Source organism: Andrographis paniculata, unplaced genomic scaffold (genome assembly GCF_009805555.1).
Source record: "Andrographis paniculata isolate CXL003 unplaced genomic scaffold, ASM980555v1 Contig49END, whole genome shotgun sequence".
NCBI classification, from domain to species: Eukaryota; Viridiplantae; Streptophyta; class Magnoliopsida; order Lamiales; family Acanthaceae; genus Andrographis; species Andrographis paniculata.
Window position 1 is genome coordinate 1,698,871 of NW_026137583.1, and position 17,147 is coordinate 1,716,017.

Sequence of the window (17,147 nt, forward strand, 5' to 3'; positions counted from 1 at the left end):
ACTAGATATAGACTTACCTAGCACCAATGGAATTCATCATAGCCTTTTGTCCCTCGCTGCATTTACGAACAAACGTTAATACAGACAAAATATACCACACATAGAACACATAGATCCTAACATGTATCTAGATAGATCACATAGCAACCTAGCAAATAGTTCATACAAAAAACTACACAATCGAGGAACATACATGCATATACACAAAGGAAAATTATCACATGCCGAATACAAAAAAAAAAAATATAGAAACACATAATAGCAACTCCACTTTATTTGACATCTACTAGAGAACACAGTAAGCTCTAGACACAAAGAAAACCTTAGGCACTACAGCTCTAATACACACATCTACGAGCTAAGCACAACCTAAGAACCTGGATCGATCGACCACTACCACTCAGCTCTCTGAAGACACAACCACTCAGACATCCTACCTAGAAGAACACTAAGCAAACTAGGAGGAAACCTAGAAGAACTAAGCAACTAGGACGAAACCTAGAGGAACACGCAACAACTAGGAACAAAGCTAACCCTAGAAGAACACTTAGCGACTAAACGGAAAGCAGAACACTAAGCACCTAGTTCGATCGAACACTACCGCTTAGAAAACCCCGGGTGCACAACCACAAAGCAATCAATCAAAACATGATATAACAACTAATCATATAGCATACAAATCAAGAATTATGCATTTCACCGAGCAATCACATAATGCTACAAACCTAACTATTCTTGATTATCCTCCGATTATTCATTCTTTTTAGGCATTTTCCGATTAACAACTAACATACAATATTCTATCTTACAAAGAAAAACTAAATCATGCATATCTAACACACACAAAGAAGATTAAACATGCATCTACTACAATAATTTGGCTAGCACAAAAAATTCACAAGGCTATCAACATAACCCAAAAAACACAACAAAAATATAATCAAGGAACAAAAAATTTCCCAAGAAATATTACCAAGGAAAAAATACAATGAAATAACAATTCCAAGATTATATACCAATCTAATCACCAAGAAAAAATATAGCCAATCAAACACTAAAAAATGCATACCCAACCAACACAAAGAAATTCAACATATTATCTAACAACAATTTCATCAAGATTCACCAAGATTAATATATACCAAAATTAGAGAGTTGAGGGTTTAGCCTTTTACCACGATTCGAGTCTTACCAAACTCGAACCAAATAATTCTTTCAATTTCGGAATCGGTTGTCGGGCTCTGATACCACTGTTGTGAATTTATTCCCGGATCCTTTGGATTTATCGAACAAACCTCATATACAAAAATTCGAATATGAATTAGCGGAAGCAAATTACATCAAATAAACCCAAAATTAATCTAAAACTAAATCAAAATTGAAATTACACACTAGGCATAATTCGATATTGGATTGGGAAATCAAATAACCAAACAAACAGGACCTAGGAATGAATTAAAGAAAAAGAAAAACTCCCTGTTCATTCCTTTCTGCGATTGATTTCCAAACCGGCGCAAACAGATCGACAACGATGGACGACTAATAGTTTCTGACCGTGCGACTTCCGGCAACAGCACTCCGGCAGTAGACAGCCCCAAACAACAACGCCGAACTGCAGCTCCGGCCAGCGGCTCTCCTCTGACGAATCAGCCAGCAGCTCCGGTCATCTTATCCAACCAGCAGCAGCGGCAATTGGAACTCCTCCGAACCGCTCCGACGATCCTTCTTTCAACCGATCTTTCCTCCGATCTTTCACCGGCGGGAAGGGATGGCGGATATCGGCTCAGTCCATGGTGCAAAGTGGCCCGAGGTAATCACGCCTCAAGGTTGGAGGTCGGCTCGTCATGCCAAGCCTCGACGCCCACCAAAATCGGCACAAGAAAAGGATCCCGAACCTCACCGGAAACTCACCGGAATTGCTCGACGGTTTCTCACTAGAACTCCATTGGGGGTTCTCTCTCTTTTACTCTCCCTCACTCTCTTGGTTTCCCACACAATTTAATTCACCCCTAAATCCACTATTTTATATCTATCATAACTAACTCACCCTAACCAACTCACTTACGGTTATAACAAAATCAACAACCTAACTAATATTGATTAGGGTAAGGTGGATTTGGGTTAAAGGGTTTTGACCTATCCGGTGGGTTGGGCTACGGAGTGGGCCAACTAATTATTTATCGAGGAACTTTTCGGGTTAGGCTTCGAACGGCCAAAATTTCCAACATGATATATATACATATATATATATATCAGTTTGCATGGAGAGAGGAGTTAGAGCATTAACAATAGCTCTATTTGAGATGTTATTTTTTATTAGTCAGAGGCCTTCTATTTTTAAATCGAAAATAAGGGCACAGAATGCAATGCATTTCCATACTAACTTTTTATCAAAACCTGACTTGTGCCTGGTGCAGGCGACGGACAGATAACCTCAATTTTATTCTTCTCTTCACTGTTCTTTCTTCATTTCTCTTTCTACATAGTGTTTTTCTCCATCATTTTTCTCCTCTCCGTCCATCGAAGGCGAGCGTTTTTTGGTGTAGGTACTCTCCCATCAACCTCATCGAGAGGCCCGAACAAAAAAAAAAGTTGTCCATTTTGAACCCGCTGTTCCTTTTGGTGAGTTTTCTGAATCTGTCATCCTAAAAAGCAATTTTGGTAGCATTTGATTTGAAAAATGAAGATCTTAGCAAAATTTAGGGCTTTGTTGCTGCGAAGGGGGAGTTAAACGTATATATTTTGGGTGATTGTGCAATCTGCTTTTGGAACCATCTAATTGTCCAACTCGCGAAGTTTCTATGAAGTTTTTTGGTAATTATTTCTAAGTATGTAGTGTTGTGTGTATATCTGTTTGGTATTCAGAGATGAGGAAAGATTGTTTTGAGACAAAAGACTAGTTTTTTATTTATGGATGTTGCAACTCGTTGTGGTTGTTGTGGTTTATTGTTTAATGTTGAGAAATTTGAATATGAATTTGGAGAAACATTTGATCGATATATGTAGAATATCAGTGGGGAAGTCATTCGATTTTAAGTTTTTCTTCAACTATTTTTTGTCCAAATTTGAATTAGATGTTATCAATGGAACTGAAATTTTGACTGGTTTTAGTCTAGATGTTATGGATTAACATCACATACTACTTCTTTAGAACAATGGCGAAAGCTTTAGACTACCATTAATGTTGTTATTGTTCATTTATGCGAATCTTTCCGAAGATACTTTGTTGGCATTTGATATAAAACCCAATGGATGGGATGCTCGTAATGTTATAGTTGTGATGTTTTTATGGTTGTGCAGTTTTGCAAAGTTGTGAAATTTATAAGGAGTTTTGTGGGAAATGGGCGGAAAATGTTCTTGCGGGAAGTACGGTGTGCTAAGAGTTTCTAGGAGTTTCAAAAATCCAGGTAGGTTATACTATAGATGTAATCCCTATGATAAATGGTTGTGTTGGGAGGATGATCTAAATGAACAATCGTACCGAGAGTTTGAAATGAAGAAAGAGAGATCTTTCTACACTGATGATTCAACTGCAAGCTCGCAACATCCACGTGTGGGTACTACATGTCGATGTACATGTTCAGGCCACGAGGAGAAAAGACAAATGGAGGATATTTAAACGCTACATCTTCTAATGTTGGCTAATTTAGTTATTACTGCACTGATATTTTTTTGTATTTTATTTCGTTAGTTGCATGTAGTAGTTAGTTTGTATGGTTTGTGTTGGATTGGGATCACTTATGTATCTTCCATGTAACACTATTTCACGAACTGTGGACGGCTTTATGAAGAAACAATATCTATTTTCGCTACTTGAATTTGTCTTGGGGAAACTTCCCAAAAGTGTCTCGTCAATCGATTCAAGAATTGATTTCAACCCTACAATTGGACAAGATCAGAAAACAAAATCTCATAATATTGTAATTGAAAAAGAAAAATATACATACTATTATAACCCCGTGTGTAGTACCCCTGGTACTCGGTGCGTATGTTTTCCTCATCCAATTCTTCCAGTCTTGTTATTGAACCCATCAGCCTGTCGCCAATGTTTTCAAGCTCTTTCACTATATTTGCATATTCTTTCCTTGTGTCTATTGAATCCTGAAAATAGAAGTAAACAGGATTGACATAACACAAGATCAAAAAAAAAAAAAAAAAAGAACACTCAAAATCTGAAACCACCTTCTTTTTAGATCTTTCAGAGACCACCTCATATTCCTCATCGAGTTGCAATTGAGTTTTTCGATCGAACTCCTCAATTCTTGACCATCTTTCATTAATTGCAGATTGAAGTTTCATCAAATTGGCAGTAATTGTTTGAGCAACCGATGCTTGAGACTCTTCATAATTCTTTATCCTTCGTTGTCGTTGATTATTTGGTTTGTTGCTAGCCTTCGCCTTTTTAACTCCAATTGGGCGCTCCAAATCAATTGCAGCCGGGCCTTCTAATTCTGGCTGAGTAGGGACTTTTGTTGACGAATTTGTATTTATAGGTATCTCCCCCACACCACCGTCAATAGGAGAGACTGGGGACAGGACCTCAACAGATCTTTGAGTCTCATTTTGCTTATCTATTGCAGCTTTCCTAGAAGTGCTAGACCTTTCATTGGTCTTTTTTTTTCTTTCTACCAACAAGGTCTAGCCACTTGGGTTGATCTTTCAGTACTTGCCAACATGCCTCACATTTGAAGCTCAAATTGTGTCTGTCCTTATATGCTACGTGACAATAATGTTCCTGTAAAAGCATTATTATACGTAGATTAAAAACAACTAAAAAAAAGTATGCATTTAAAGGCAGTTGATAATATACTTACGAAATTTGTTGGGCTCCATCCGCTCCTATAATTTGGCTCCGCCTGAAATCGTACGGCGGACCATTTTATACATTGGTTTCGAATTTCCGTCCAGCGATTCTCACAACCTCCCGGTGTTCTTTTATTCTCTGATCTTATAACTCCATGGTTCTCTTGCATAAGAACGATAAAATTCTCGCATACTCGCTCCCATAACCTTTCTTTTTTTTGTCCGACACCAACTCGTGCATCCGTCGTTATATTACACTAGGCAGTGGACAACTCAACATCCTCTTCAATGCTCCAGTTCTTATTTGCACGCTGGTTTGTTTCAGTAGACCTTACACCGGGGATGCTTTGGGAAACAACTTGACGTTGTAATGGTGGACGTTTCAAAATCAAGGGAGATGTGTTGGCTTGTGATGCCTGTGTCTCGTGATATGGAACTTGAGGTGAACCCCCAGATGGTATAAAACTCCACATATTAGTGTAAAACATGAGATCACCTCGGGGTTGATAGTATTGCATTGGGTTGAAAGGAGCACCAAAGTTCGTGTTGTATTGGTTCGGGAATGAATTTTGAATTTGAGGCAAATTCAGACTGTTGTCAATACAAGGACCTCATGAGCTATTTGGCATTGTCCGGGACTTCTTAGTTGTTTGAGACAAATCCGCTAAATCTTCCACATCATCCACTTTATCTCCATCACGACCATCCATTTTAACTGAATAGTATGGAATAAGAGTAGTTAAACTTTGTATAAACATGTCTAATAAGAAACTCAAACAACTGCACAACAAAAGTGGCATACTCGCTAAAATTTAACAATCTTTAAATTACTTGCATTTTATAGTAGCAAGTTCCAAAAATCATTCTTCCAAACATTATAAATCAGGGATTTTAGAATTTTAACATTATAAATCAGAATAATCATTTCTCTTAGAACTGATAAACACATAATCAATTTTCAATTGCACATAGTATTATATTTCCAAAGATTTCAACTTTCACACGGTTTGTACTAACAAGTATCCCGACCTAGCAATTGCATCCCAACACAAAATCGAGTACCCAGAATTTCATAGGAATGTTGCTCTTAAATTTTGAAAACAAAGCCAAAATATATCGAAAATTCAAAACATGTGATATTATTCAACCAAGACTAAAGAGAAATCAACATCGAAAACAAGTCACCACAAATTTCTACGGAAATGAAATCTAAAAATCGAGATTCACCCGGTAGTGGAAATCAAAACTCATACAAACCAAAAATCAAACAAACCATCTTACCGCAACAGGAAAAAAGAATACGATAAGGACTTTCTTTTACCTTTCCAAGTTAACCACCGAGACGAGCTTCTAGCGTGGAATGACGACAGCCCGCGCGAGAGTGTTCACGAAGAAGAATTGCACTGATATTTGCAAAGATGAAGGAGAATGTGAGTTTCTATTCGTATTCCATTAAAAAAAGAAACACTAGACTTTTTAATTAAAAAAATAAAATAAAAGGGAAATAAAAAGCTATTGTACACAAATTTACTTTTTTATTCATCAACTGTGGCCGTCCCATTTGACACATCAGATTTATGAGGGATACCCTTGAAGGGCTATTGTCATTGCTCTAAGGATCCAGTGTCAATTTTAATTGTATTAGTTGACACGTAAGGCTGCGCCATTACACCTCATCTTAACAAATAATAATAATAATAATAATAACAATAATGTGATAATATGATGGTTTGGGGATGAACTTGTTGTTAAAATATTTAAAAAATAAATATTATATTTATGGTAATTGTCTTGTTTAAGAAATTTGTAGGATTCTTACATTATTTAGAAGATTTATAGATTTTTATATTATTTAGAAGATTTATAATATCTTATTTTATTTAGAAGATTTTCATATCACTATAATTATGTACATATTTTTATATTGAAATAAAGAATTTCAATTTTATATTCCAACATGGTATCAGAGCTATATTCTCTCTAGGTACATCCATAGCTGTTATATCCCGTATATATTTTTTATATTTTATGGTATCTGCTTTTATCCATGACCGTGCTGTAATCTCCATACTGTCTCCGTCTCTACTTTCGACTCCAACTCCGTTTAGATATTTATTTTCAAATCAAATTCTATTGAGAGCGAGCGAATTCTATTTTCAACTCTAACTCCGTTACGAGCGAGCGAGTCCTACTTTCAACTTTAGTTCCATTGTGAGTGAGCAAGTCTTGTTTCCAACTCTAACGGTGTTAAGAGTTTTGTTTCCTACTCTGATCCAGTGGATTATCCTGGATACATCACTTTCGGTCAATTTTGACAAATTCAAGTTTGTTCGTGGAAGATCTCGATTACATCACATTCGATTATTTTTGGAAAACTCAAGTTTGTTCAACCATACCTTGAGTTTGAAGAGGGGGCGTTAAAATATATTTAGAAAATAAATATTATATTTATAGCCGTTGTCTTATTTAAAAAAATTGTAGGATTCTTCATCATTTAGAAAATTTATAGAATTCTTATTAGATATATATTTTTATATTAAAATAGAGAATTTCAATTTTATATTCCAATACTCGTTATTAAAATCATGGGTTCGAACTCGCATTCAAATTTTGTTTATTATATATAGTTTGTCTAGCGTACTCGAAGAATAATAATTACAAATTCTCACTGCATTAAGAAAAACAAATAAATAAAAATAATAATAACTGCAGAATTCATTGAATATTTATTTAACAAAATTGCAGCCCAATGGGAACTCTTGTGTTTCCAGATAATTAAGTGTAGCAGCGCCAGCAGCAAGCAATCTGACCTGGCAATTTATATTGTTGGCGATTGGACCGTATATGAATTTAATGGACTTGGAATTAATAAAAAAATGACAGTCCTCTATATAAATATATAGAGAGAAGAGTGTTGAACAAATTAATTTGTATATGAGCGTGGATCAATTCAATTTAATTTAAACTTATTCACGAATATAAACAAACTGAGTCGAACATAAATAAATTTGTCTTCTTAACAAACGAGTGAGCTTGGATCAATTCAATTTAATTTAAATTTATTTGCGAATATAAACAAACTGAGTCGAACATAAATAGATTTGTCTTCTTAACAAACAAGTCCGGGCTATGTTCTTGAATGTTTGCCTAATAAATAGGAGAAAAATCACTTGTAGTTTCAATATAATCAAAATTCATCAATTTTGATCATAATATAAAAATTTTATCAATTTTGGTTCCAATATAACCAAAACTTATCATTTTTTGTCCCAATATAACCAAAACTCATAATTTTTTGTCCAAATATAAATTTTTTTTATCAATTTTAGTCTCAATATAACAAAAACTCATCATTTTTTGTCCCAATATAATCAAATCTTATCTTTTTTGGTCTCACCGTCAACAAACCGGTGAAAAATTCTGATGTAAAAAGAAATCAAACCTTATATTTATATTTGAAGAAATTGCACAATCTTGCAAGTCCACCACGTCAGCATTTTCCATTGGTTTGTTGACAGTGAGACAAAAAAGATAAAATTTGATTATATTTGGGACAAAAAATGATGAGTTTTGATTATATTGAGACTAAAATTGATAAAAATTTTATATTATGACCAAGATGATTAGTTTTGGTTATATTGGGACAAAAAATGATGAGTTTTGATTATATTGGAACCAAAATTGCTAAAAATTTTATATTATGACCCAAAATTTATTAATTTTGGTTATATTTGGCCCAAAAATAATTTTTTCTCTAATAAATATGTTAAATTATTAATTAAAAAAATAAATGAATATTATATATATAAATAAAGTACTATTATATAATATGAATTAAAACAAGAAATAAATAAAATATTAAATATATGAAATTTTCAAAAATAATAAAATATCATATCTATTTAAACTAGTTCAAATGAATATATTCAAACTAAACACCAACACGAATTTGAACAATAAAATTTTTTAACGAAGTAAGCTCAAATAATACGAACAATTCGAATGCTTAACGTACAAACACTAACACTTCAAATTCTATTGCGCTCGGCTTATTAACAATTTTAGATATATACATGTGGAGTAATAATTTTCTCGTTTGACTATAAAATACAACTAATTAAATAAAATAATTATTTGACCTTCTAATATATAAAATTGTCAATAATAATATTAATATCTTTATTTTTTCTAATATTTTTTAATCAACAATATAGTCAAATAATTTTATCATTTTTTCAGAAATAAACAATTCAACACCTATACTAGTACAAAGTTCTTCATTTCAATAATTTTTTAAAAAAAAAATTAAAAAGGCATACTCTAGTTTATTTAAAGCAATATCAATACATATATAAATCCAGATGTTGTAATTTTTTAAAAATTATACTACTGGGTGTGTTTGTTTGAGGGATTGGATTTCCAATCCACTATTTATCTCATTATTCTCCTCTAAAAACATCAAATCAAACACCTATTTTTTATTTTTTATATTATACTAAAAATTAATTTTACATTCAAAATATCATATCAACACTTATTTATATCACATCATACAACAATTCAAATTCAAAATTTTTACTATTCAAATCCCAACTCAAAATCTAAACCCCAAACAAATACACCCTATGAAAGATACGATAGAGAGTACAAATTTATAAGATTCAAGTTGAGTAATCAATTTTTTTTTTACTTCATACTTCCAATTTACCAATATAATTTAAAAAGTTTTGAAATTTAATAACTTTATTACTTTTAATTCAACTATCTCCAATGAGTATTTCAAAAAGATTTTAAAATTGAATTTAGAGTATTATTAAATAAAAAAATTTTCATTTTTTTTAGCTACTGTGAAGATAATGTATATATGTATACATATAGGGTGTATTCATTCAGATTATTTTAGTGGTATGATTTGGGATAAATATTACCAAAAATATATATACATATATTCATATGATATACTTATGTCATTCCATACGAATGTACCAAATTGTGTTTTTATAATAGATAATAAAATAATAATATTTTATTTATTAATAAAAGTGTGTAAAATAATTTTGATATTTTTCTCCTATGCACTTTATATATATATGTCTATGAATATGATTTGTAATTTCAATAAAATTAAGAATATTTGAATTTTAATATATAATTATTTTTTATGTAACAATAGTTTTAAATAAAATTGACAAAAATAAAATATAGTTCTCCATGGCTAACACTAAAAAGACATTCACCCAAAAATTAAAGTTAACACGGTAAAATATAGTTTACAACTAAAAAAAAATGAGTTTGCTTTTGTACAGTAATGCATCATATAGAAAATAGTAAAATTAATCCAATAAAGAAAAAAAATACACATTCGGTCCTAAATTAGTGGAAGTGTGTAGAATTTTTTACATTTTTGTCACTTACCTTAATATATAAAGTGATTGTACATGTAATGATATATTTATAATTGAAATAAAATATAAAGATATTTTAATATTAATATATAAAAATTTTTTATAAAATTAAAAATATACTTTAAAGTAAAACAAATAAAAAATATAAAAACAATACATTAAAATTAGAACATAAATAATAGTAAAATTAAAATTATGAAGAGTACATGATATATAACTATTATGTAATAATAATAATATAATATTGCTAGATATGATTATATATGTATGTATGCGTGGGTGGTGTTTAACCTATAAGATTATAGGTAATGTTCTTTTTTGTAGGCGGTGGTGAAGGTGGTTGTAAAACATTCACCTAGTTAGTAGCTACGTAGACAACATATATTATATATATTTTCGACATTTCTTATTGGATATTTTATACAGAGGATGTGTCTCGTTAAAACCTTACTAAGAAAAAGTCCGGTGGGAGAAAATCTTAGTGAATGGAAAAGACTACATCATTTTTGTATTAATGCGCTCCTCCTGTTTTGGACTTTATTTGATGTCTTTCATCCAATGCATTCCAATTCCTTGCACCAGTTTGGTGAATGTTGCAGTTGGTAACGCCTTCGTAAATAGATCTGCAAAATTTTTAGACGATTGAATTTGTTACACATTAATTTCACCAATTTTCTGAAGATCGTGAGTGAAAAAAATTCGGAGATATATGCTTTGTCTGATCGCCTTTAATATATCTCCATTTTAACTGAGCTATACAAGCCGCATTATCTTCAAATAATATTGTGGGAGGTAATATATCATAAGAAATCAAACCACAATTTTTCTGAATATGGTTATTCATATACCTCAACCAAACGCATTCATGACTGGCTTCATGAATTGCTAAAACCTAAGCATGGTTTGAAGAAGTAGTTGTTATCGTTTGTTTAGAGGATTTCCAAGAGATAGCGGTTCCACCACAAGTAAATAAATAGTCAGTTTGAGATTTTGCTTTATGTAGATCAGACAGATAACCAACATCAGCATAACCAATTAATTCATTTCGAGATTTACTCGAATAAAATAGACCAAGTTCATGAGTCCTCTGAAGATAATGAAAAATGTGATTGATACCATTCTAATGGCGTTTTCTGGGGGATGCGCTAAACCTGGCCAGTAGATTTACTGAAAAAGATATATCTGGTTTGGTACAATTTGCAAGGTACATTAATGCGTCAATAGCGCTAAGATATGGTACCTCGGGTCCAAGTATTTCTTCATTTTCTTCTCTTTGCCTAAATGGATCTTTACTTGGATCAAATGATCTAACCACCATTGGTGTACTAAGAGAATGAGATTTATCCATATAAAAGTGTTTTAATACTTTTTGGGTATATGTGGATTGATGGATAAATATTTCATTATTAACATGATCCACTTGTAATCTCAGACAATATTTTCTCTTTCTAAAATTTTTGATCTCAAATTCTTTCTTTAGATATTCAACTGCAATTTGGATCTTTTCAGAAGTTCCAATTAAATTGAGATCATCAACATATATTGCAATAATGACAAAATTTGATCTATTTTTCTTTATAAAGACACATGGGAATATTGGATCATTCGTTTAACCTTCATTTATTAAACATTCACTGAGACGGTTATACAATATTCGTCTTGATTGTTTAAGTTCATACAATGACTTTTTCAATTTGATGGAATATAATTCCCTTGGGTTTAATTTGTATGTTCCAAGCATATTAAATCTCTTAGGAACTTTCATATAAATATCAGTATCTAAGGAGCAATAAAGATATGCAGTAACTACATCTAAAAGGCGCATATCGAGCTTTTCTCGCACTGCTAGATTCACACGGTATCTAAATGTTATTCTATCAACAACTGGAGAGCATGTTTCATCAAAATTTAATCAAAGTCTTTGTGAAAATTCTTGAGCTACAAGACGAAATTTATATCTCACAATTTCATTATGCTCATTTCTATTTCATAAAAACATCCATTTCTATTCAACTGGTTTTATATCATCTAGTGTTTGAACAATTTGTCCGAAGACCTCTCTTTTGTTTAATGAGTCAAGGTCTGCTTGAATCGCATTTCCCATTTTGGCCACTCATTTCTTTGCCAACATTCATTAACCGATTTTGGCTTTGGATCCTCATTTTTCCATTATATCAAGTGCTAAATTGTATACTAAGGCATTATCAATAATTGCCTCTTTACGGTTCCAATATTTTCTTGAAGTAACATAGTTGATTGAGTTTTCGATAATCTCATTATATTTTTCATGATCGTGCTCTTCTTGAGCAATTATTTCAGGGTTGACTTCCTCATTAGATTGAGGTTTATCAATGTCATTCGTGATATTTTCATGATCATCATTAATTTCTCTTTTCTTTCAAGGATGTTTGTCTTTGGAACCGAGTGGTCTACCACGCTTTAAGCGTGTCGCTGATTCATTAGCACTTGTAATTTGTCCATCAGGGACAATTGTTCTAGCCGGAGCATTAGCAGCTTAAATATATGATCGAGTGACTTTACTCAAGTCACTGAATGCATCCGGTAACTGATTTTTGCAATATTTTTCAAATGTATAATACGTTGAGCTTCCAGTTCACACTGCTTTGTACTAGGATCACAAAAATTCAATGAGATTTTCCAATTAGTATCCTTTTCTGGCTCATTTTTGTCTCCTTCTGATGTCGAAAAATATGATTCATCAAAATGACAATCTGCAAAGAACAGTGAATAAATAAGCCGTCATAGGTTCAAGATATTTTATAATTGACGGAGATTCATATCCGACATAAATGCTCAATCTACGTTAAGGACCCATTTTTGTATGTTTGAGGGGTGGAATAGGAATATAAATAGCACACCAAAAAATACGTAGATGAGATATATTTGGTTCGTGACCAAATACTAATTGCATAGGGGAATAGCTATGATAGTTTGTTGGTTACATTCTTATGAGTATTCCTGCATGTAAGATTGCATGCCCCCAAGCTGAAACGGATAACATAGACCTCATCAGTAAGTGATTCTGCCAAGACATTTTGTGTATGAACATGAGCAACTGGGTGCTTTACATTAATTCCAATTGACATGCAATAATTTTCAAATGCATTCAATGAATATTCACCAGCATTATCTAGACGTATGGTCTTAATTGGATTATCAGGGAATTGTGTCCGTAATTTAATAATTTGGACAAGTAATCTCGCAAATGCCATATAGTAGATAATAAATAGACATGTGACCATATGGTAGATGCATCAATAAGCACCATAAAATATTTAGATGACCCACAATGGTGGGTCTATTGGTCCACATATATCCCCGTGTATTCTTTCAAAAAACGTAGGTGATTCAATACCTACTTTAGTTGGCGATGGCCTGGTTATCAATTTTCCCTGAGTGCAGGCAACACAAGTTAACTCATTTGAGTTTAACACTTTTTGACCATTTAATGAATGGCCATGTAAATTCTCAATTATTCACCTCATCATTATATTGCCAGGATGCCCAATGCGATCATGTCATATTTCAAAATCGGTAGTCTTTTTATCTACCGTGAGGTGTGTTTCAACAACACCTAATCTGACATAATATAAACCAATAGAGAGTGAGGGTATCTCTCAATGATGTATTTCTTTTTATCAATGATATTGGTGATCGATAAAAATTCACTATCGGTGTCACTCATAGTTTCAACGTGATAACCATTTTTCCGAATGTCATGAAAGCTCAGTATATTTCTTCGAGCTTTAGTGGCCAAAAGTGCATACTGTATCACAATTTTCGTCCCCACGGAGAGAAATATAATGGCTTCTCTAAAGCCTTCAATTAATTTCGCACTGCCAGTTATTGTATTGACATTCATTCATTCCGTTTTCAAATGGGAGAAATATTTTTCGTGTTTCAATATAGTATATGTCGTTGCACTGTCAATGAAACACATATTTGCATCATTTTTGGCATCCATTTAACCTTCAAATATAAAAAAACGGAGTGTTAATAAAGGCAGATGTAAGTATTAAAAAATGCATTTAAAAAAAGGTAATATGCGATAATTTAAATATTACAAAACATAATGTAAAATGACATAATATATCTATCACTGGGGATTTTTTGGATCTACGACAAAATCTGCTATATCAAGATGTTTTGTGTCATAATCCAGAAGATCATCATTGGGGTCGTCATCATTATCAATGTGATTAATATCGACCTTCTTCCTTTTTTTCTGTAGTGAGGCTTGATAAAGATCGGCTAGGTGTTTGGTTGTTCTGCAGGTATTGGCCTAATGGCCTTCAATGCCACACCGATTACAAATGCTGATTTGTCTCTTTCCCTATTTAGCCTTTTCGGCTATATCCCCATATTGGGGTTTACTCTACTTCCTATTAATGTCAAAATTGCGGTGATTGTAAGGGGTATATTGACTGCGTTGACTCTCACGACCGCGACCTCGTCCACGGCCTCTACCATGTCTTCGGCCTCATTCGGAAAATGTCATGTTCGCTTCAGGGAATGGACTGGAACTAGTTGGCCGAGAATGATGATTTTTCATCAGTAACTCATTATTTTTCTCAGCTAATAAAAGACATACTATGAGCTGTGAGTACTTTTGAAAGTTTTTCTCACGATACTGTTGTTGCAGCACAACATTAGAAGCATAGAAGGTAGAGAGAGTCTTTTCCAATTTATCATTCTTAGTAACAATTTCTCCACAGAGTTTCAACTGAGATGTAATGTGATAGATAACAAAGTTGTACTCTGTAACAATTTTAAAATCCTTCAACTGCATGTAAGCCAATCATGTTGGGCTTTTCAGGAGAGTGATATCTTTCAAGTGCCCAAATCTCTCCCTCAATTAATTCCACAAATCAAATAGATCTTTCAACGTCAAATATTCGGAATGTAAAGGAATTCCAGATGGTAACGAATGAAAATAATAGCCTTAGCCCGATCTTGGCTTGTAGCCGCATTTTCACTAGCAATTGTATGAACAAAGCCCAAAGAAATCAGATGCATTTCAATATCCGGGAACCAAGTCAGAAAATTATTACCGGTGAGAGACAAATGTTTAAAAGAAAATTTTGCAAGATTTTCCATAGTATAGAAAATAGATAATATAGATAATCTAAAAATAAATTTACCAAAAATAAAATAGGCAAGAACCTTCGTGCTAATAACGTGTTATGTAATAATAATATAATATTGCTAGATATGATTATATATGTATGTATGCGTGGGTGGTGTTTAACCTATAAGATAATATATATATATATACAGATATATAGATATAGAAGATGTATAGATATAGTATGCACTAAATAATGATGTCTATGAGAGACTGTATTTTGTCACCAACTTAATTCTCCATTTCTAGTACAAGTAGTTTGCATATGTATTTGTAGGTAAAGTTCTTCTTTGTAGGCGGTGGTGAAGGCGGTTGTAAAACGTCCACTTAGTAGCTACGTAGACAACATGTATGATATATGCTTTCGACAATAACCCCTATTTAACAATAGTTGATGAGTTTGGACTATTACACGGAGTTTAATAAATTAATTATAATAGATCAGAGTCGGCTTTTGAAAGGAGCAATTCTTGATGCCTCTGTGCTCTGTCCTAATAGATCCATATTTTGAAAGTTTAGGCAAATAATATTAAATTGTGTTAAGTTTTTAAATTATCTGCCGGCAAAATAATGACTAAATTGTAAAAATAAAAATTTAATCATATTATTATAGAAGTTATAATTTGTTTTTTGCTAAAAAACATTGAGACCATATGTAATAATTTATAATATTAATTTATTATTTGTTTTTTGCTAAAAAACATTGAGACCATATGTAATAATTTATAATATTAATTTATTATTTGTTTTTTGCTAAAAAACATTGAGACCATATGTAATAATTTATAATATTAATTTATTATTTTTTATATGAATAATATTGCTGTTACTTTTAAAATTCTATTTAAATTTGATAATGTATTAAAATGTTTATAGTATATAGATTTAAATTGTAAATTGAAGAAAAATATTGTTTATTTAGACATGCAAATCTTTTATATTGTATTATGAAAGTAAATCCAATTAATTTAATTTTAATAATTAATTATAAATAAAAATATACACCCCATTCATTTTACTAAATAATTATAAATAAAATTTGAATTATTAATTTTAGCTATTAACTAGAAATAAAATTTATCCTATTTATATTAATGACTAACTCGAAATGAAATATTCTTAAAATGTCGGATATTTATTTCAAGTGCAAACTGTTTTTTTTAGTCTCGTAAGTGGACCCCTTATCATTTTAGTCCCATAAGTGGAGTTTATCACAAATTAGTCCATAAGTGGAAAATTTTCGTTGTTTTAGTCCTCCGACGCCAGAGATGTCCGCGTAGCTCGCCGGAGGTGACGTGTCCGCCAGGTCAGCGACACCCGGCGGACACGTGGATTTATTTATTTTTTTTCATTTTTTTTAAAAAAATTGGACTAAATAAAAAAAATAAAAAAATACAAATGAAATTAAAAATAAATTAAAAATAAGTTATCAAAAAATTAAAAAAATAAAAAATAAAATAAAAAATCCACGTGTCCGTCAGGTGTCGCTGACCTGGCGGACACGTCACCTCCGGCGAGCCACACAGGCGTCTCCGGCGCCGGAGGACTAAAACAGCGAAAAGTTTTCACTTATAAAACTAATTTGCGACAAGCTCCACTTACGGAACTAAAATAATAAAGGGTCCAGTTACGGACTAAAAAAACAGTTTACCCTTATTTCAATAAAAAAATAATAATAATTACTCTAGCATGAATACCTAACCGGCATAACTAAACTAATAAAAGCTGAAGCTTCCCAATGCAACAGAATACCAATGCCAACATACAACAACTAAATAAATATAGCCACTAAA